Source organism: Anabrus simplex, chromosome 1 (genome assembly GCF_040414725.1).
Source record: "Anabrus simplex isolate iqAnaSimp1 chromosome 1, ASM4041472v1, whole genome shotgun sequence".
Classification (NCBI taxonomy): Eukaryota; Metazoa; Arthropoda; class Insecta; order Orthoptera; family Tettigoniidae; genus Anabrus; species Anabrus simplex.
In genome coordinates, this window is record NC_090265.1 from 1,458,987,171 (window position 1) to 1,459,010,077 (window position 22,907).

Here is a 22,907-nt window from a genome sequence, read left to right on the forward strand (position 1 = left end):
AAATTGAATATTATCTATACGATTATGTTATCGAGACCAGAACAGATGTTGCACCTTACATACATAAAGCCATGGGAGGTTTTGGGATTGCCTATTAGTGTTTTCGTCCTAATATTACAAGACTGGGAATTTCACATTTTTGTGTTAAAATGTTATAAAAACTGCAGTCATTTTATTTGCGCACGTTACATTAAAAAACTTTGTATCATTTCGCACTCATACTGTACCGACTTATACAGCGAGTGCGCTTTCCAGCTGAGCTCAAGGTCGCGAATAATCGTAGGTAATTTTTGAAGTGTTAATGATATTTTTTCTCTTTCCAGTTTGATTGTGATTAGTGATGGGCAGAACTAAATATAATGCATTCTAGAACTTGAGGATTGATACTTTCCAAACCATATTCTCAAGTTCAACATAACCTTTAAAAGTCGATGTAGGCCTAATTTACGGGTATAAGATTTCCATAAACTGACTAGGAACAGTATACCGGTGACCATATCACAATGGAAGATTAAACAAAAAAGGATTTTGCCATCATGTTGGACGCTTTTGTATCTAATGTGCTTTATTTTATTAGATTAGAGAATGAAAAACTACTTGTGGTCGATTCTTGTTTGGCTTGGCGTTACGGGTATTAAATTTTTCGAATAGTTTGGCTGATCAAAGTTGCTGAACTGAAAGAAGTTTTCAAAGGAATTTGACGAAGTTTTCAGAGGAAACTGACGAAGTTTTCAGAGGAAACTCACGAAGGTTTCCTGGTAAAACTGAATGTAAAGTTTCGAGATTTTTAAGTTGCGTACCGGTAATTAACGTTTGAAGCCAGCCCCGTGGTCTAACTTGCCTGCCTCTCACCCGGAAGGCCCGGGTTCGATTATTGGCCAGGTCAGGCATTTTTACCTGGATATGAAGGCTGGTTCAAGGTTCAGTCATTCTACGATTACCTTTAATTGAGGAGCTATTTACGACCCCGGTCTAGAGAGCCAGAAATAACGGCCGAGAGGATTCGTCACACTGACCATGCGTCAGCTCGTAATCTGCAGGCCTTCGGACCGAGGGTGGTCGGTCGGTAAGTGGAAGGCCCATTGGGGCTGTAGTTTGGTTTGGTTTAGGGGCGTTTGTAAGATTATAAGTAACATATTCCATTTTTCTGATTCTGATGTTTAGTACATTTGTTGATGGTTCATTCGTTCCTGGACTTTCCGTTTTCCCGTGTTGTACGTTTTTTTGCCGGGGTCCCTCCAAAAAAAAGGAGAATTGAGGTTCCACTGTATTTCAAGTATTTGCATGTCCTGATCTATGTTGGTGAAATTATGTTTAGAATCATGTACATGCTGTCCTACTGCAGAGAATCTAGTGTATTTTAAAGCGTTAACATGTTCTGAATATCTAAAAGTAAAATTATGCCTGGTCTGTCCGACATATGAAGAACTGCAGCAAGGTAGAGTTATGTAAAATATCTACAATCCTGAGGTCTAAAAGTTATTTTTACACTGTGCTTTTTGAAAATACTGGTGACTTTATAAACATCTTTATTAAAAGTAAAAGTGGAAAACGTGGAGACGGGTTTTTCTTTCATTAAAGTGGTTTTGGGACAGTGCTTGAATTTGTTAATTATTCGATCTATGAAAAAGTTGTTAAAGCTGTTGACTTTAGCAATAGCGCAGATAGTATTCAAGTTGTTTCTTAAATCTTTCTTAGACATAGGAATATTAAAGGCACAAAAGACTAGGCTGTTGTAAGTTGCACGTTTGTGTGCTTGCGGATGCAAAGAGTCTTGTCGAATGGTAGTTGCTGTTTGCATGGGTTTTCTAAAAATTTTGTAGGATAAAGAGGAAGGATGTCTGTTAATGGTTAAATCTAAAAAATGTATAGCTATGTTAGTTTCAGATTCGATAGTAAATTTAATATGAGAGTCAATGTTGTTGAGAAGAAGTGTAGAAGCCGCGTTAGTAATTTCTTCATTCATAACAACTAGCGTATCATCAATATATCTGGCCCCTAAAAGGGCTGCTGCTCTTGACAAAGTAATACAGAGACGATTACCAAGAGTAGCGCCTACCCGATGAATATATGCTGGTAGGCTGGTTGAAGTTGTGTCCTCTGTCTATACAGATCTCCTTGAAGAAGAAGAAGAAGAAGAAGAAGAAGAAGAAGAAGAAGAAGAAGAAGAAGAAGAAGAAGAAGAAGAAGAAGAAGGAGAAGAAGAAGAAGAAGAAGAAGAGCGTCCAGCAGAACCAACTCCTCCTTCAACGCTGATGAAGACCTCATCAACAGTCTCAACCAAATTGAGAGACAACTTCTTTCCGTGAGACATCTGAACAAGAGGAAGCAAACTACTGTACTGGACTATTACAGAAAGTGAAGCTTAATATGCTTATTCTTACGATTTTCATGGTCTATTTTTTCACAAATCTCTTTAAAATCATGTTAGGCCTTTGTTCCTTTAATTTAAAACTGCAAGTCAGTAATACCTATTTCTCTTTTCTTTGCTGCGAGTTGTGCTCCCAATGGTACACTAAGGAATTTGTTCAATCTGCTATTTAGTAAATATTTTCTGTTATTCTTGAGTTAATTTGAGATTTTAGTATTAATATGTTCATTTATTATTTCGTGACATTACATTAGTTAAAGATACAAATGTATTATTATATCTTGTGATAACAGGCTATTTCCTTTCAACCCCTTTTTAAGGAAGATACACTGACTGACAGAGCAAATGCAACACCAAGAAGGAGTGGTCAGAACTTTATGCCAATTGCAGGGTAGACTGACGTCACTGAGGTATGCTCATGATGTGAAATGCGCCGCTGTGCTGCGCACGTAGCGAACGATAAATGGGACACGGCGTTGGCGAATGGTCCACTTCGTACCGTGATTTCTCAGCCGACAGTCATTGTAGAACGTGTTGTCGTGTGCCACAGGACACGTGTATAGCTAAGAATGCCAGGCCGCCGTCAACGGAGGCATTTCCAGCAGACAGACGACTTTACGAGGGGTATGGTGATTGGGCTGAGAAGGGCAGGTTGGTCGCTTCGTCAAATCGCAGCCGATACCCATAGGGATGTGTCCACGGTGCAGCACCTGTGGCGAAGATGATTGGCACAGGGACATGTGGCACGTGCGAGGGGTCCAGGCGCAGCCCGAGTGACGTCAGCACGCGAGGATCGGCGCATCCGCCGCCAAGCGGTGGCAGCCCCGCACGCCACGTCAACCGCCATTGTTCAGCATGTGCAAGACACCCTGGCTGTTCCAATATCGACCAGAACAATTTCCCGTCGATTGGTTGAAGGAGGCCTGCACTCCCGGTGTCCGCTCAGAAGACTACCATTGACTCCACAGCATAGACGTGCACGCCTGGCATGGTGCCGGGCCAGAGCGACTTGGATGAGGGAATGGCGGAACGTCGTGTTCTCCGATGAGTCACGCTTCTGTTCTGTCAGTGATAGTCACCGCAGACGAGTGTGGCGTCGGCGTGGAGAAAGGTCAAATCCGGCAGTAACTGTGGAGCGCCCTACCACTAGACAACGTGGCATCATGGTTTGGGGCGCTATTGCGTATGATTCCACGTCACCTCTAGTACGTATTCAAGGCACGTTAAATGCCCACCGCTACGTGCAGCATGTGCTGCGGCCGGTGGCACTCCCGTACCTTCAGGGGCTGCCCAATGCTCTGTTTCAGCAGGATAATGCCCGCCCACACACTGCTCGCATCTCCCAACAGGCTCTACGAGGTGTACAGATGCTTCCGTGGCCAGCGTACTCTCCGGATCTCTCACCAATCGAACACGTGTGGGATCTCATTGGACGCCGTTTGCAAACTCTGCCCCAGCCTCGTACGGACGACCAACCATGGCAAATGGTTGACAGAGAATGGAGAACCATCCCTCAGGACACCATCCGCACTCTTATTGACTCTGTACCTCGACGTGTTTCTGCGTGCATCGCTGCTCGCGGTGGACCTACATCCTACTGAGTCGATGCCGTGCGCATTGTGTAACCTGCATATCGGTTTGAAATAAACATCAATTATTCTTCCGTGCCGACTCTGTTTTTTCCCCAACTTTCATCCCTTTCGAACCACTCCTCCTGGGTGTTGCATTTGCTCTGTCAGTCAGTGTATATCAACTCCACTTGAGATTCATTAACAAGAGGTTCTACTGTAAATATAAAACACTACATGCAACCGATGACATTATAAGGGACAAAATATTTTACCTCCATTAAATTAACACAAATATCTTTAAAATGCATCGATGAAATCTACTTACAGAATGTACCCTAAACTTGGCATTGTATAATATATTATACAGGTTTTAATTTGCTCTCTGTACTGCACACAATGCCTAAAACTGCAGCTCTTGGCAGTGAATAGTATAGTATACATCTCAAGAAAGCAGACTGGATAGTGCTGCCATCTTCATCGCATCTTGGAAAATATATGCTTGGGCTTCATGACAATGTGGTTAGGAAAATGGCTGCCAACTTGAAGAAGGCAAGTGCTGCAGAGGTAAGAAAGCTGTTTTATTTATTTCAAAATGATGATATTTGCAATTATTTTACTTTAAATATATATCTTAATGCTTAGTAAGACTGTTTATATAATAAGTATGGTTTTATGATCACAATTTGTAAATAAAAATACCACATAAAATATATGTATAGCTGAGTATACATTGCCAGCTCTACCTGCATTCTATTATTGCAAAATAACAATATTTTTTTACTTTTTACACGATAGAGGTGTGAGTTTAAATGATTTTATATCACGAAAGATTCTGAAACATGTGTACCCAAGACCAAGTGATGAGATTCAATACGATGGACTGGATCACTTTCCGTTTCATGGGGAAATGGGCCGCTGCAAATACTGCTGCAAGACTGTAATGTGCACCAAGTGTAATCTAAGGCTCTGCTTTACAGTGAAAAGAAATTGCTTTCTTTACTAGGATACATGTCAATTTTTTGTTTGATTCATCACTGTATGTTTGTAGGTCAAATATCTAAATAATAAGGAAAAGAAAAGCACTCTTAAAGCAATATAGTAGGTTAATAAAAGATAATAAATGTCAACCATCCAGATTCATTGTATGTTTTGTTGGAATTTACAGAATATATTATAAACATTTATAGTAAGTATGCCTCCCATGACTTGGCAATGTATAATATATTATACAGTGACCAAAAAATGCATGCCGCCCATTACTTGGCAATGTACAATATAGCATATAGTCATAAGAATTGACAAGAGTAAACTAATTATTTTATGGAGTAATTATGATAAATGGACTCCATTGGGCATGTTTTAGCTCTACAAAACTTTTCTTAGGAACTGACACCAAATTGCCAAATTTAGGGTTAACAAGAGGTTCTACTGTAAATATAAGACACTACATGCAACCGATGACATTATAAGGGACAAAATATTTTACCTCCATTAAATTAACACAAATATCTTTAAAATGCATCAATGAAATCTACTTACAGAATGTAATTCGTTTATACACATGACTAATTAAAACTTTGAAGTAAAGAGAATATTGCTGCACATAATTATATGCACCCAAGATATTTACACCATCACGTGCACATCTTCATTTTGATTTAACAGCTAAAGTTGTGGCTTGCTTTGCTTTCTTCAGAAAGTCAATAGAAAACATGTTTGTATAATATGCTTCAGAACTTCTGGTCTTCAAAATAGAAATGGCATCCAGAGTTCCATTGGACATCGATGACCTAAACTGTGTTCTGTTCTTCTTAATCAAGCTAAAAATTCATCCACATGCTGTATTACTATGTTATATGGTAAGAACAGACAGCATGAATCTAGTGATCCTGTCATAATTATAATATCCATCAGCTTCACTGATATTCAACAACTATGCCCATTTCAAATCATGTATAGCTTGATTTCCTAGAACACTAGACAAGTTGTCTATCTGTAGAGCTGCAAACTGGCTTTGGAGTTCATTCACAGAGTCATCTCTTGTTTCATTTTCTCTTTTACACAAATAAACAGAAAAGTCTCCAAAAAGAAATTAACAGAAGATAACTGGGCTTCTTCAATGGCATTAAGTTTATCAACCTGCGTATGTTTTAGCACATCTACATATATATATATCATTGTATGTATGTGGGTGGGTGGGTTTGTACCACATCTCCTCCCAAACCATTGGAGCGATTTCAACCAAATTTGATACACTTATGACTTGGAATCAGGAGACAAACCGCGTGGGGGTAAGACATCTCAAACACCCCTGGGGGTGGGGGGACAAGGGGGGGTCATATATAAAAATAAATGAAAATAGTGTCCAATCCATACTTTTCGGGGTCGCTGAGATGAATTGTGACACCCCAATTTTTTTGAAGTCCAAGTTCAGCCCCCTTTGGGGTGGGGGCGAGGGGGGCTGATATATACAAATAATTGAAAACAGTGTCAAATACATAGTTTTCGGGGTCACCAAAGTAAATAGCGACACTGCGGATTTTTAGTATCAGGAGACAAACCACGTGGGGGTAAGACACCCCAGGAACCTAGTTGTTTTACGTCGCACCGACACAGATAGGTCTTACGGCGACGATGGGACAGGAAAGGGCTAGGAGTGGGAAGGAAGCGGCCGTGGCCTTAATTAAGGTACAGCCCCAGAATTTGCCTGGTGTGAAAATGGGAAACCATGGAAAACCATTTTCAGGGCTGCCGACAGTGAGATTCGAACCTACTATCTCCCGAATACTAGATACTGGCAGCACTTAAGCGACTGCAGCTATCGAGCTCGGTACCCCAGGAACCCTTAGGGGCGGGGGGCGAGGTGGGTCATAAATAAAAATAAATGAAAATAGTGTGGAATCCATACTTTTCGGGGTCGCTGAGATGAATAGTGACACTCCAAATTTTTTAAAAGTCCAAGTTCAGCCCCCTTTAGGGTGGGGGTGAGGGGGGAGTGATATACAAATAATGGAAAATATTGTCGAATACATATTTTTCGGGGTCGTCAAAGTGAATAGCGACACTCCGGATTTTTAGTATCAGGAGACAAACCACGTGGGGGTAAGACACCCCAGGAACCCTTAGGGGCGGGGGGCGAGGGGGGTCATATATAAAAATAACGAAAATAGTGTCGAATCCATACTTTTCGGGGTCGCTGAGATGAATAGTTACACTCCGAATTTTTTAAAAGTCCATGTTCAGCCCCCTTTGGGGTGGGGGCTAGGGGGGAGTGATATATACACATAATCGAAAATAGTGTTGAATCCATACTTTTTGTGGTTGCTTAGATGAATAGTGACATCCCGGGAATTTTTAAATTCCAAGTTCAGCCCCCTTTAGAGTGGGAGGCAAGGGGGGAGTGATATATTAAAATAATCGAAAAGAGTGTCGAGTACTCTTCGGGGTCGCTGAGATGAATAGTGACACTCCGAATTTTTACTATCAGGAGATAAACCACGTGGGGATAGGGCACCCCAGGAACCCTTAGGGGCGGGGGGCGAAGGGGTGAGATATAAAAATCATCGAAAGTAGTGTCGAATGCATACTTTCGGGGTCGCTGAGATGAATAGAGACACTCCATTTTTTTTAAAAGTCCAAGTTCAGACCCCTTTGGGGTGGGGAACAAGGGGGGTGAGATATAAAAATAATCGTATTTAGTGTCGAATGTATAGTTTACGGGGTCACCGAGGTGAATAGTAACACTCCGGAATTTTAGTATTGGGAGACAAACCACGTGGGGATAGGACACCCCAGGAACCCTTAGTGTCGAATCCATACTTTTTGGGGTCACTTAGATGAACAGTGACTTCCCGGGAATTTTTTAATTCCAAGTTCAACCCCTTTTAGGGTGGGGGGCAAGGGGGAGTGATATATAAAAAAAATCGTAATTAGTGTCGAATCCATAGTTTTTGGGGTCGCTGAGATGAATAGCGGCAGTCCGGAATTTTAGTATCACAAGACAAACTACGTGAGGGTAAGGCACCCCAGGCGCCCTTAGGGGCGGCGGGGGTGCGATGGGGCTAATATATATAAAAATCATCGAAAGTATTGTCCAATCCATACTTTTCGGGGTCACTGAGATGGACAGTGACACTACAGAATCTTTTAAACCAAGTTCAGCCCCCTTCGGGGTAGGGGCGAGATATATAAAATTATCGAAAATAGTGTCGAATCCATAGTTTTCGGGGTCGCTGAGATGAATAGTGACACTTATAATCTTTTTAAAATCCACGTTCAATCCCCTTTGGGGTGGGGGACGAGGGGTAAGTATATATAGAAATAATCGGAAATAGTATCGAATGCACAGTTTTCTGGGTCGCTGAGATGAATAGTGGCACTCTGGACCTTTAAAGTCCAAATTCAGGCCCCTTTGTGGTGGGGGGTTAGGGGGGAGTTAGATATAAAATAATCAAAAATAATGTCACATCCATGGTTTTAGGGGTCGCTGAAATGAGGAGTGACACTCCGGTTGTTGTTTAAGTCCAAGTTGATCCCCAATTGCCAGGCGGGTGAGAAGGAGTCAAGAACAGAAAATATCCAAATGACCGAGATTAAGGATGTTTTTTGTACGTTCCAGTATAACTGTCAGCAGAACAAATATTACCTACTACCTGAAAAAAATACTGAGGGGGAAAGACACCCCTAGAAGCTATAGAGGAGGGGACGAAATGTAATTACGACTGAAAATGACCGATATTAGTGTTGAATCCATACGTTTCGGGACTACGGGAGCAATTTCAAACAAGCTTGGTCACTATGACTCATTATCAGGAGACAAACTGCATGGAGGTATAACAACCCTAGCACACCTACGACGGGGTGAGATGTAGAAATAATCGAAAATAGTGTCGAATCCATTCTTTTTGGGGTTGCTGAAATGAATTGTAGATGAATAGAAGTCCAATTTCTGCCTCCTTTCGCATAGCGGTGAGAAAAAGTGAAAAACAAAATTTCAAAAATGACCGAGAGAATGGATGCATGTGTGTATACTGGACCTACTGTCTGGAAAAATATACCTTAGGGGTAAGAGACTCCTAGCCTCTAAAGTAGGGGCGAAATGTAAAAATTAACTGAAAACAACCGAAATTTGTGTTTAATCCATAGTTTGTCGGGGTCGCTGAGATGAACTGTGACACTCTGGATGCCATTTAAGATAAAGCTCAGTCCTAATCGACAGGCGGATGAGAACTGGCAAAAAATTGAAAACGTCCAAAGGGACAGAGTTTAAGGATGTATGTGTGTATGTTCTAGCATATCTCTCAATCAAACTTGGTATACACATGACTTACTATATAGAAAACATTACTGTGGAGGTCAGATACACTTAGCCCCCGCTGGTGTTGGGAAATGAGAGGGGCTGACATGCAAAAATAAGGAAAATAACCAATATTAATGTCGAAATCCATTGTTTATGTGTCGATGATATGAACTGTGATGCTGTGGATACCGTTTAAGTCCACGTTCAGCCTCCATCGAGGCAGGAGCTGAGAAGAGCTTAAAAATAAATAGTATGAAATGACCGAGATTAGTGTTTACTCGATAATTAAATAATCTAAAACTTGAAATCAGATACATCTATAAAACTCTAAAACTACATAATAAGTAATAAAATCAACATCTCAAAAAGAATTCTATAAGCATTCACTTCACACTTAACTAACTGGTAATACAAATTTTAAAGGTAAACATTCAAAAACTATCCGGGCAACGCCGGGTACTACAGATAGTTCTTAAAAGGGAACTTGTTAACCAAGTAGTCACAGGTTGCACAGAAATGATTTCTGACTGATGAGAAAAACAGAGATTTGTCTTCATCTTGTAGTGTCTTAACCAATTTTTGAGGTTTGAATGCCTATGACTAATACTTCAACATCCTTCTGATTCTGGATTAGGTGATACTGGACATCAAGAAATGCACTCTCAAGGACAGTATTGATCTTATCAAATGATGGGATAGTTACATGTAAAAAAGTAAAAAATGCCTTGTTTAGGTTGGAGGAAAGAAACAAACAGCTTTTCTTCACGATATGTAGTAGGATTCACATTTCTGAGAACAGGTGAGTCACGTACAGAAGAACATGCCATTCTTTTGGCAGAAGGTGAGGAAGAGGAGGGAGGATCACACACACTCTTCATTTGTTTGTCATCAGATCTACTGTCTCCTTTGGGAATAAAAAAAAAAAAAAAAAAAAATAATAATAAAAAAAAAAACGATAAATTGGCCAAAATACACTGACTGACAGAGCAAATGCAACACCAAGAAGGAGTGGTTCGAAAGGGATGAAAGTTGGGGGAAAAACAGAGACGGCACGGACGAATAATTGATGTTTATTTCAAACCGATATGCAGGTTACACAATGCGCACGGCATCGACTCAGTAGGATGTAGGACCACCGCGAGCGGCGATGCACGCAGAAACACGTCGAGGTACAGAGTCAATAAGAGTGCAGATGGTGTCCTGAGGGATGGTTCTCCATTCTCTGTCAACCATTTGCCACAGTTGGTCGTCCGTACGAGGCTGGGGCAGAGTTTGCAAACGGCGTCCAATGAGATCCCACACGTGTTCGATTGGTGAGAGATCCGGAGAGTACGCTGGCCACGGAAGCATCTGTACACCTCGTAGAGCCTGTTGGGAGATGCGAGCAGTGTGTGGGTGGGCATTATCCTGCTGAAACAGAGCATTGGGCAGCCCCTGAAGGTACGGGAGTGCCACCGGCCGCAGCACATGCTGCACGTAGCGGTGGGCATTTAACGTGCCTTGAATACGCACTAGAGGTGACGTGGAATCATACGCAATAGCGCCCCAAACCATGATGCCGCGTTGTCTAGCGGTAGGGCGCTCCACAGTTACTGCCGGATTTGACCTTTCTCCACGCCGACGCCACACTCGTCTGCGGTGACTATCACTGACAGAACAGAAGCGTGACTCATCGGAGAACACGACGTTCCGCCATTCCCTCATCCAAGTCGCTCTAGCCCGGCACCATGCCAGGCGTGCACGTCTATGCTGTGGAGTCAATGGTAGTCTTCTGAGCGGACGCCGGGAGTGCAGGCCTCCTTCAACCAATCGACGGGAAATTGTTCTGGTCGATATTGGAGCAGCCAGGGTGTCTTGCACATGCTGAACAATGGCGGTTGACGTGGCGTGCGGGGCTGCCACCGCTTGGCGGCGGATGCGCCGATCCTCGCGTGCTGACGTCACTCGGGCTGCGCCTGGACCCCTCGCACGGGACACATGTCCCTGCGCCAATCATCTTCGCCACAGGCGCTGCACCGTGGACACATTCCTATGGGTATCGGCTGCGATTTGACGAAGCGACCAACCTGCCCTTCTCAGCCCGATCACCATACCCCTCGTAAAGTCGTCTGTCTGCTGGAAATGCCTCCGTTGACGGCGGCCTGGCATTCTTAGCTATACACGTGTCCTGTGGCACACGACAACACGTTCTACAATGACTGTCGGCTGAGAAATCACGGTACGAAGTGGGCCATTCGCCAACGCCGTGTCCCATTTATCGTTCGCTACGTGCGCAGCACAGCGGCGCATTTCACATCATGAGCATACCTCAGTGACGTCAGTCTACCCTGCAATTGGCATAAAGTTCTGACCACTCCTTCTTGGTGTTGCATTTGCTCTGTCAGTCAGTGTATTTGGAGCACACACTACCACCCCATCCTTAAAAAAATGAAAGAAGTGGATTCCACTGATCTAATAATCTGTCTAAACACCTGACAAAAGTGTAATAGACTAATATAACTTGGAAACAATACTCTCTAACCCATGGGTAAATAATGTAAAATTCGAGGTCAAATTATCATTACTATTATTATTATTACTATTATTATTATTATTATTATTATTATTATTATTATTATTATTATTATTATTATTATTATTATGACTTGTAAGGTGTGGCTATGAAGTTGTTTACATCTATTAGTATTATTATTATTTTTTACGTAGTTGTGTATGAATTTTATTTGGTATAATCATGATTGTATTATTTGTGAGGTTATGTCATAAAACATCTGCTGTATATATTGTATCCGTTCAAGTATGATTTGGGGTTCAAAGAAATATTGTAAATGTGCCTTGGTTTTACTCAACAGTGATCCGTGAAATTCCACTCGCAGGTGTACAGGTTCAATCAGGCAACGGTTACAATTCATGGCAATCATTAGCACATCGTCGTCGTCATTATGAGAATTGGTATCTTATAATTCTCTGAGGCTATTCTAATTCTTAATCTATAAATGACAATACTGAAAATTGATTTGAATTGGAAGGATGTTCTGCTTTAATCAAATCAATTCATTGATGAAATGTAATTAACAATAATAATTAATGAAATCTTGCAACATGGATAAGTCAAATGTTGAACATAGTAATCAATGCAGTTAAAAATAAATACCAACATACTTTTGTTGGTTGTCATTTCTCACTTGTAAGGCGCTACAATTTTATATAATCAAAATAAAGTGTTGGCAAACCAATCTAACATTAAGTTAAACAAAGCAAATGAATCATTGTCGCCAATATGAGAACTGCTGTAGGCTTGTATGTACAACTGACAATATAACTATTTAAATTATTTATTTTGCCCACCGAAAAAAAAAAAAAAAATTATTCGTTAATATCTATTCGTTGATAGGTCAAAATCTTGTCCTTTAATATTCTATTAATGTAATATTATAATCCTCACGTAGGTCAACGAACCCAAACTAACAACTTGAGTGTTCACTACGTAAATGTGTGCAACGTTGTGGATTTTAAAATAAAACAATCACGGACATTCAAAATAAGATCCGCAGCTAATCTCAGTTAATAAATCGCCAGAACTGTGAAATAAAGAACAACATAATCCTCGTGTCCTCAAATCGCTGCATCTAAAATAAAGTAGACATTCAAAACTACAAAATACCATCATAAACAATCATAATTTGATATTAGTAAGGCACCACAGCATCCGGATCTGTCCATAGGTTTTCCTCCAAAGATCTGAAATTCTACAAATATCTACAAGACATGAGCACTACAACAACTGCTATTCTACAGGAAATGCTGTGTTCTACATTACATAATATGACCCTAACTTCATTTCTAATCATTATATAACTTGTACGCTTCAATAGTATAACACTGTGTCGAAGTTCTTCCTATCATATTTATCTATTCATTCATATAACATTCATTCCATAACCACATCTCTAATTAATATTATTGATGACTATTCACATGCCCAATAAGAAAATATTCTTCGGAAAAAATACCTTTGAAATATAATTATCAAATACTAAATGCTTGTCTATTCATCCATATCATTTTAATATTTGCATGATGAGCATTTATCCCATTACCTTCACCATCAACATCATTTGAATTCTTCGAGGACATTACATTACAAGTGATGCTCATTTCCCAACAAAATATTACAACATAACCATCATGCATAACAACATTTCAATTAGTTCGATGACCCTATCATTCCACCATATCATATCATTTCATCTACGCATCATGCTTATTCGAAATCCTTCCTTTAAACACACAAGCTCAAAATTGCCGAAGAAGACTATTTTGGTTCCAAATACATGTGAACTTTACTAATTACAACAATGCGGTTTAATAAAATATTTCTCTCATGAAGACTCATTCGTGTTATATGAAATATTGCTTTGCGAGGAAACTCCTTATCTCGACACACATGATAAATATTTAAAATCGTATCAATATGAACTATCCATGTAGTGATTGGTACATTAATTTAGTTAGGAAGACCGTACTTGAGAAAATGATCAATTAATTTCCAGTAAAATTTCCGTATCATAATCCATGGTTGTGTGCTCGATACTAGATGAAATAGCACATTATAAATCATGATTCCAATTATGCCATTATTTAAGAGGATTATCACATTCCACGAATATCATAAGATGCTTAGAGATGATCTTATAGCGTCGCTCAAGTTGTATTTACATATAACAAATCACACTTATGAACATGAAAGAAAATCTACATCTACGTAACGTACAATTCTAACAGAATAGGAAAAAGGACAAGTTTTTGGTACTCATCGTATCTGACGAATTCTTGAAGACACAACTCCATCATTCTAGTTGTTGGAATATGGTCATTTTGTTTATTTCAACACATGTTCCAGACCTGCCAGGATTCCAACCCGGTTTAGACCTGCATGACCATACTGGCGGATATCTCAGTATAACAATTTTTCCATCCGACTTGACATCATGAAACCTGCAACTTATATATTAAGGTTTTGATACAACACTCGTCTTGTTGTTTTCCTATTTAAAGTTATGCTGTATATCTTTACAATTTACTTTTCTTATTAGCGTATAATAACTATAGAGATTCAATCAGCTGCAACCAGCTTTCCTCTCATTCGTGTATGTATGTCAATGACGATGCTCATTCTTCTCTCATTGTTTTTTAAAAAAAAAAAACCTTATTCTATGATAACAATAATATAATTGCGTGCATTTTTATACTTGAGAATGAATCATTGACATGTAACTTCCTTTTTAATATTTCTGACATTCGAGGAACATTCTCCTTGACAAATTACTCTCACAATTAGGAATGCTAACAATGGAATGCACCTAATCATATCGTTTTATTCAACTGTGTCCTAATCGATCGTTTTATAGACAAATTCTTGACCACATGTAGATGTTCACAGTAGTCAGATAATGTATGAATAGTGCAAATAGGTGAACTTGACTTGTATCATTCATAATACTTAATTCAGTCCATGGCCTCCGTCGTATAAACTGTTATCGGAACTAAACGTAGCACATAAGAAATCACTTTACCGTCGAATATAGTCCTTTTCATTCAACAAACGGAGTCCTACAAGGTGACCCAATCAGCCCAATTTTATTCAACATCATGACAGCAGACATCACAGAAATAATCACAGATACCTCAGCATTGCTTATACATTACGCAGATGATATGGCAATAGGCTCAGAAAACATAGAAGAGCTCCAAGAGGTCCTCAATAGGCTCACATCATGGGCAGAAAGAAACGGTTTGCAAATAAACCACAACAAAACTAAACAAATGACCTTTAGGAAAGGAGGAAAACATGCACCTAAAAATACAATAACCATGCACAACAAACCTCTGGAAGTAGTGCCGAAATTCAAGTACCTTGGAGTCACCCTCCAAACTACTCTAACATCCTACAATATCCACGTCAAAGAAAGAGCAGCCGCAGCAATAAAAGCCATCTACAACATTCAACAACCTCAACAAATATCATTGGGTACAGCAATACTACTGTTCAGGACAGCCATATCACCAATAGCAACCTATGGGATTAGCATCACCTGGGAAAAACTCACACTCAGCGACCTGATGACAATAGAAAAAGTCAAGGCCCGATATCTCAAGAGAATACTAGGCATTGGGAAGTCAGCCCCTTCAAGGTTAACATATGTTCTAACCAAGGAGGACTATTTCATTGACGATATCAAAACACAGTTTTGTCTACCAAACACCAAGCCCTACGAGAATGCGCGCCAAAATTTAAACGAGAAAAGGAATGCTATTTGGTCCGACTTCTATTCCACGGACGCTATAATGACAGAAGAATGGAAGCAAGCAAATTACGAGATACGGCACGTAATTACACGTTACGCCACTCATGGATTTCACCACAGATTCTGCCAAACCAAAAACTTCCACCAGCCGAACGAAGACTGTATATGTAACCTGTGCAACGATCATTGTGAAAGATACCATGCACAAAACTGCAAAATGAGGACAACCTCAATAATAAGAATGGCATTAGCATAGTTGACCATCTGTACAAAAACTGTTTTTGCACATTGTGCGCTTTTCATTTAATAATAATTGTACTTCAATATTAAACTTCTGGATGTGAATTTGTTAGATACCACGGGGATCTGAGCTTATGAATTCTCATATATTTAATTCTATTTAGGATCACCACTCTACTGAGTGAGTTACTTTGAATTCTCAATGTATCTGGATGTAAATTGACTGGACGTATACTTTCACACGATTTCAAACAACTTCCATACTATAAGAAAATTCTTTGAAGGTGGACACAGTAAATTTTATTCTTCAAAGAATTTTCTTATTGTAATTATAGTAATTAACAGTATATAATGTATTACCTGTTGGCCTATATATGATGTATCCAATGCAACATTGTGCAACACACTGTAATCAGTCCAGAACAACGCAATGTACAACTAGATTTGAGTAGAAACTTCCTTACATTGTAAATAGGCTATTGGAGACTCTCCAATTTACGAGAAAACATAGTGTCATATTCTCCTAGAAGCCTGACTATGCAACGTATATAAAGGGCCGGTCTTGGAAGTAGAGTAGAGTTTTTTAATGAGACTTGTGTGGAAGTCATGTTAGCCGAGTGTTTGAAGTCAAGTATGTGAACTGGTTATGTTGGTAGTTGGTTGCGACATGCTACTGTAGTAGTCAGATTTTCGTTCAAGATGGCAGTTCATTATTGCGCTTGTGTAAAATATGTAAATAACTTGTAAATAAAACAGTGTACACAATTGACAGCATTTTGTGTGTGTTTTTGTGGCTACATCACACCTGCATCGTGTGCACACATGCTTCAACAACTTTGTTTCTTTTCCGTACATACAGGGTGTCCAAGAAGTCCCTGTACCCCTAGTTTCATAAGTTTTATATTATTATTTTGTTATATTATGGCATGAACAATTGAGTTTGTATAATTGGGGAATTCAATAGTTGTTTTATTGGTATTGGTATCCCTGCTGCTAGCGTTGTTGTCAGTCTCATTTCAGTCGTGAAGTCATGGTGGACGTGAGTGGACACAGCTACACTATTGAGGAGCGATTAGTGGCATGTGTGGGTGCACGAACGAGCACATACGGGGCAAACAATGACAGTGATAATGAGTGCATTTAGAGATCACTTTGGCAAACCCCCACCTCGTAAAGCTACTCTGCTTGATTGGGAGAAACGTGCGTTTGCTTTCAAGCAGTGTCAAAGACAGGCCGCGTAGTGGACGTAAGAAGACACGGGAAGAAATGTGTGCCGCCGTCGCTCAATCAATTGAGCAGTCTCCATTGAAATCCATTCGCAAAAGAGCAGCTGAACTTCAAGTACCGCTGTCAACAATGCAATACCACATTAAAAGAGATTTGAAAATGAAAGGATTTAGGCCGATGCATGTGAATGAATTATCTGACAATGACATGGAGCAACGAGTTGCAGCCTGCCATGCTTTGTTGGCACAATTCTCACCTTTTAATAAGAAAATCTATAAACAGAACGGTCTAGCGATGGGAGACCCAATTTTGGGCATCCTAGCTGATATTTACATGGACACGATTGAACACACAAAAATCAGAACAAATATTTTTTTAAATTTTGCTATTTGTTTAACGTCGCGCCGACACAGATACATCTTATGGCGACGAAGAAGAACAAATATTAAAGGGATTTGTTTATGGTTGAGGTACGTGGATGACACGTTCGTAATAATTGATAAGAATGTCACCAATAGCAGCGAAGTATTAGAAAGCTTAAACAATATCAACCCTAACGTAAATTTCACTAAGGAAGATGAAGACAAAGGCTCCTTAAATTTCCTAGACATAAAGGTACCCGAACTAATAACACCTTTGAGTTTCAGATTTACAGAAAGCCTACACACTCATCCGTAAACATAAATAATTCCTCACTACACCTCGGTTCTCAGAAACAGGCATCATTTTATAGTTTGATATACAGAGCTTTAAGAATCCCATTATCCCCTACAAGCTTAAAAACAGAATTAAATTACATAAGGAATCTTGCGTTCCGAGGCTCGTTTTGTAGTTGAAAGCAATCGATTTCAAGTGAGAACAGAGTACAGCATAAGATTAACAACCGCATTCAAAAATCAGCTCAGTTTTACCATCAAGTTCAGAACCTCCTCTGGAACAAACAAGTTCCCTTAAAATCAAAGCAGATTCTATTCCAATCATACTTCACCCCCATAACAACATATGGCCTAGAAACCTGCACAACAACCCAACAAGTGGATAGCAAATTACAAGCTGCAGAAATGTTCCTACGAACTATGGTACAGAAGACAAAAAGGGACAGGGTAAGGAATGAAAGAATAAGGGAGGAAGCTGGTGTGTACCCATCCCTGAATAAAAAAGTGACAAGGGCCCGTTTGAAATGGTTTGACCATGTCAAACGAATGGATGATAGAAGGACAGCAAAACAATGGCTACACACAGTTGTGGCCAGAAAACGACTGGTAGGAAGACCTAGGAAGAGATGGTTGGACCAAGTGAAAGAGGACACAGGAACAAGAGGAGTCAGCTGGGATGTCGTCTTGAGAGAAGAGTGGTACATGGACAGACAGAAGTGGAGGGAGCTCGTAAACCACACCCGGGCAACTGGAGTGGAAAACTGATGATGATGATGATGATGATGATGATGATGATGAAGGAATCTTGCCAAAATTAATGGTTATAAGATTAAAATAGTTAACCGCTTACTTCAAAAGATTAAAAACAAGTTATCCACAAACCTTATACCAGACAAACCTAAAAGAAACGAATACGCCACTTTTACATATAGTAACCCAGTTGTCCACCAAATTGCTAACACTTTCAACAAATATAATATGAACATACCCTTCAGAACAATCAACACAACACAAAATATATTTTTCAATTATAATAAAATCAATAATAATAATAATAAATATTCAGGCACAGGAGTCTACAGGTTAACATGTTCCCAGTGCGAAATTTCATATGTTGGATAGACTGGACAAAGCTTCTTTATAAGATACATGGAACACTTCAATGCGGAAAAGCACAATAAATATTCGGCAATGAGCACGCACATGAAGGAAACCGGTCACCGTTTTACTTCAATAGAAAAAGATCTCACAATAATCAGGAATACAAATAAAGGTAAACTCCTAAATTAATTAGAGAATATATATATATATATATATCTTTCTGGATAAAACTCTTAAAAAGGATCGCAACCTTAACTATGATATGAAAATTAAGAGTCCCTTATATACGCTAACGCCTAAGCTATTAAAAACAGTCAATCCTAAACAAAACAGTGCCCCATGAATATTTAAATTCTTTAAATCAAAAACTTTCCTTATCCCACCGAATACTAAGCCTGCACTTGCCCCTCCAAACAATCCCCCTCCCACATTAACATCGCCATGTAATGCTCCGCCCACCTCTGCTCCCCCTCAGCATGCTCCTCTTCCTCTATCACATCGTAACAACACGCGAAGCAGGAACTCCAGACAGATCAACGCTGCTAATACAGTAAAATAGATATACATACGGCATATGAGTAAGTACCCACTTTACATAATACACAATTCTTGGACACTAACATACGATTTAAAAACACACATCAAACACGTCTTTTTTGTTCCTTTGCAGTATAACCACATTCTATTCATCGATGTTCCACATCTTCAAGAAGGACTACTTTCACGTGAATATCAAACATAACCTGTCTAATACTCTGAAAAAACTCGTCTCAAAGCAGCTTCAACCAGCACACTAACGTCTGTTTGTAATGGTTATATCAGATAATATTTTAGACCAATCAACTTAATGTGGTTAACATCATAACATTCGCCTTTTCTCTTAGCCAATCTTTTAATGTCGAAATATAAACAAAATTCACCCTCAAGTTTTCAACCATTTTAGTCTTTTGAAAACTTACGTTGACAACTGCCCCAGCAAATATATGCCGACTTTTATAACGAAGAGGATCCACTTCAGTACCAGACATGTGCCATTTTAGAACTTTATATTGACACAAATTTTCTTTTAGACAAGATTTTAAATTAGTTTACAATAATTTTAGCATATGTTGTACATGTCATATCCCAACAGCATATTTTATAACCACTATTCTGTAAAGTTAATATCATAGGAAATCATAGTTCAATTTTTACGAATTATAAAGTGTCATTGTCCTCTAAACAATGTTTGTTTTAAGATTAAATTAATATGGCTGATGATGCCCATTAAGAAGGGCGAAACATGTCCCCATAATATTTAGATTTTCTATGTCTAATTGACCACATAACGTGGTACTGATTGCATTGAATAGGTGGAACAATAAATGTACTTCTTTTGTAAACTGAGTGAGACGATTTCCAACTGCTGTGTCTCGCTCAAGAGTGTTATTTTCTGATGGACGTGCGATATATCGCAGTTCATAGGAGGAATGTGGTTTTCTGGTCTAAGGAAAATCCTCATTATGTACTAGAGTTGGAAAGGAACCCCCCCCCCCCCTCATGTTACGGTATGGGCCGGGATGATATCAAGTCACTTGTGCGGACCGTATTTTTTTTATGGATATGTAAATGGAAAATCTTATTTGCATATGTTACAATCTTGGTTAATACCTCAGCTTCAAGACAAGGGAATCATGGGTCATGTGTGGTTACAGCAGGATGGGGCTCCAGCACATTTTGCTATTCAGGTGCGAGAGTTCCTTGATGAACAATTTCAAGACCACTGGATTGGCCGTGGCTCACCAACATCTCCAGCCCCATTGAAATGGCCACCACGAAGCCCGGACCTTACCACGCCAGACAACTCATTATGGGGAATAATCAAGTCCCATGTGGCTCAACGTTGGTACACAACTAATGAAGAATTGCGCCAAAGTGTGGAGGAAGCCTTTCATTCCATAACTCCTGAGATGCTCTGCAAGATGTCAATGAGGACTTGGAGACGGATAGATCTCTGTGTAAGGCATTTTGATGCACATATAGATTCCCTGGATTCATAGTTTTTATATGTAAGTACTCCACTATAATATGAAACGTATGAAACTAGGGGAACGGGGACTTCTCGGACACCCCGTACTTCAAAATTTATATTTTCTTTTGTCACTCTTCTCCAAGCAATAGAAAATAACAAGAATCTCATCAATTCTAACTGGTAAAGTCGCACCAGCTTTTCCAGCAGCTGAGTTAATTAGATGGCAGCTGCAACCAATACAAAAAATATCCTCATCAGCTTGTTTCGAACTACTAGAACTCCCATTTTTCTCTCCAATTATAACAGAAGCATTGTCAGAACAGAATGCCAGACAGTTCTTAATCGGCACTTTATTTAATTCCAACTGTGACAATAGCAGCTTTCCTATGTTGTGCCCTGTCGAATCCCCTTCCAATGCTAGTACCGATAAAACAGTACTTATAATATTTTCTCGAGCAGCATCACAAAAATAACCACTATGGGATATAACTTGAAATTGGTACCATTGCTTTCATCTGTCAAAAAATAAAATGGACTATTCTGTAAACAAGTAACAATGTCCTGTGATGCAGTACGCGCCATTTCGTTTAGGGCATACGTTATTTTTGTGCGACCACAACCACACATTTTTGCAATTTCTGACATAGGAAACATCTTTCTGAACAAAGCTCCTGCATGATCAGCTGTTGTGGTCTACTAAAAAAGTAGTAAACACTCTGCCTTTATTACATCATAAACTTTATCTCCAGCTTTGGCAAAAAACTGTTCATTTTCTGATTTTCTTCCTTAGATTTCAAACTACCAAGATGTTTAACACACTTTACATGATTAGTCAGGTCATGGTTAATATCACAACAGCACATGGAACAAAATGCATATCTGTCTGCTTTTCTCGATTTCAGTATACATGGGAAACTCAAAGAATAGGTTTCCCTAAACACCTAATGATAATGTTCTTTTCGTAGATTCACTCATGATTACCGATATACAACGATCATAAGACAAAATAAGCAACAAACACAATTCATATTACTCCACAACTACATAACCTCAGCTTCGCAATATGTGGCAATAAATATGAAGCAAATTAAATGACTAATATAATTCACATGTTTTTTTTGTAACTACAACATGATCTATGCTTTGTAATTCATGGCAAAGAAAGAAAAAAAAAGAAGCAATTATACAGGATAGAAAATGTTCTTATTGAATGAATCAATGCAAAGAACAAGTGTACGGTTATCCAAGAGTCAGTCTCTTTCAACACAAAGAAACTGATATCAATCAACTAGGATTCAGAATGTATCTCATATTCCCAGTCGAAGACTGTAACAATCGGATGAATATAAACCAGAGTGATGTATCAAATATTCGCTGGTCACTCAGCGTGTATCAGCGGCCAGCAGAAGACTGTTCTGGCGACCGGCAGTGCCAATGCACTATGAGAGACTTTTTCTTATTACCAAAAATTGATGCCTGCTTGGCCATCAGATGATATAGATGTAGTAGCCTACGCAGTGGCCTCCACGGTATGCACTAGCCGAACTTAGCACACAAGGGAAAAACGCTGGCAACCAGGAATGAGTTAGCTGGAAAATGTATAATGTCCAATAATGAACCATTTATACTGGTATTATAAATTTACTCATTCGGGACAAATATTTCAGGTTTCCTATGGGAATCAACATCTATATAAACAAACCGTAAAAGTTGGCAGGTATGGGAGTTGAATGGCACTAAGTTGAGAAGGAAGAAATGTACCTCAACAGACAAAGATGGAAAGCACTCTTGCACCACTCCCGGACAACTGGAGACGGTTAAAGGATGATGATAATGTTGATTATTATTATTATTATTATTATTATTATTATTATTATTATTATTATTATTATTATTATTATTATTATTAACAATGGAGCATCACAGTCCTAATTCTAATACTTTTTGAAGTGATGCCACAATAAAAATAACAACAGACTCCAATTCACATTATTTTCCTCCCCACTAATGAGTGATTTATGATATGTCAAGGTACTGTACTTCCATTGTCCATTGCACAATGCACTGCGTGCTGAGAAGAGGTGCTGGGCTGCATTCTATGAACACCTTATGACAACATTCAA

At 39.3% G+C, this 22,907-nt stretch overlaps 1 protein-coding gene across 4 annotated transcripts in view; it reads right to left on the bottom strand.

Annotated features, from left to right (window-relative positions):
• The window catches only part of LOC136858420 (importin-11), a 403,457-nt gene that overhangs the window by 314,855 nt on the left and 65,695 nt on the right, over nt 1-22,907 (bottom strand). The window lies entirely within an intron of this gene.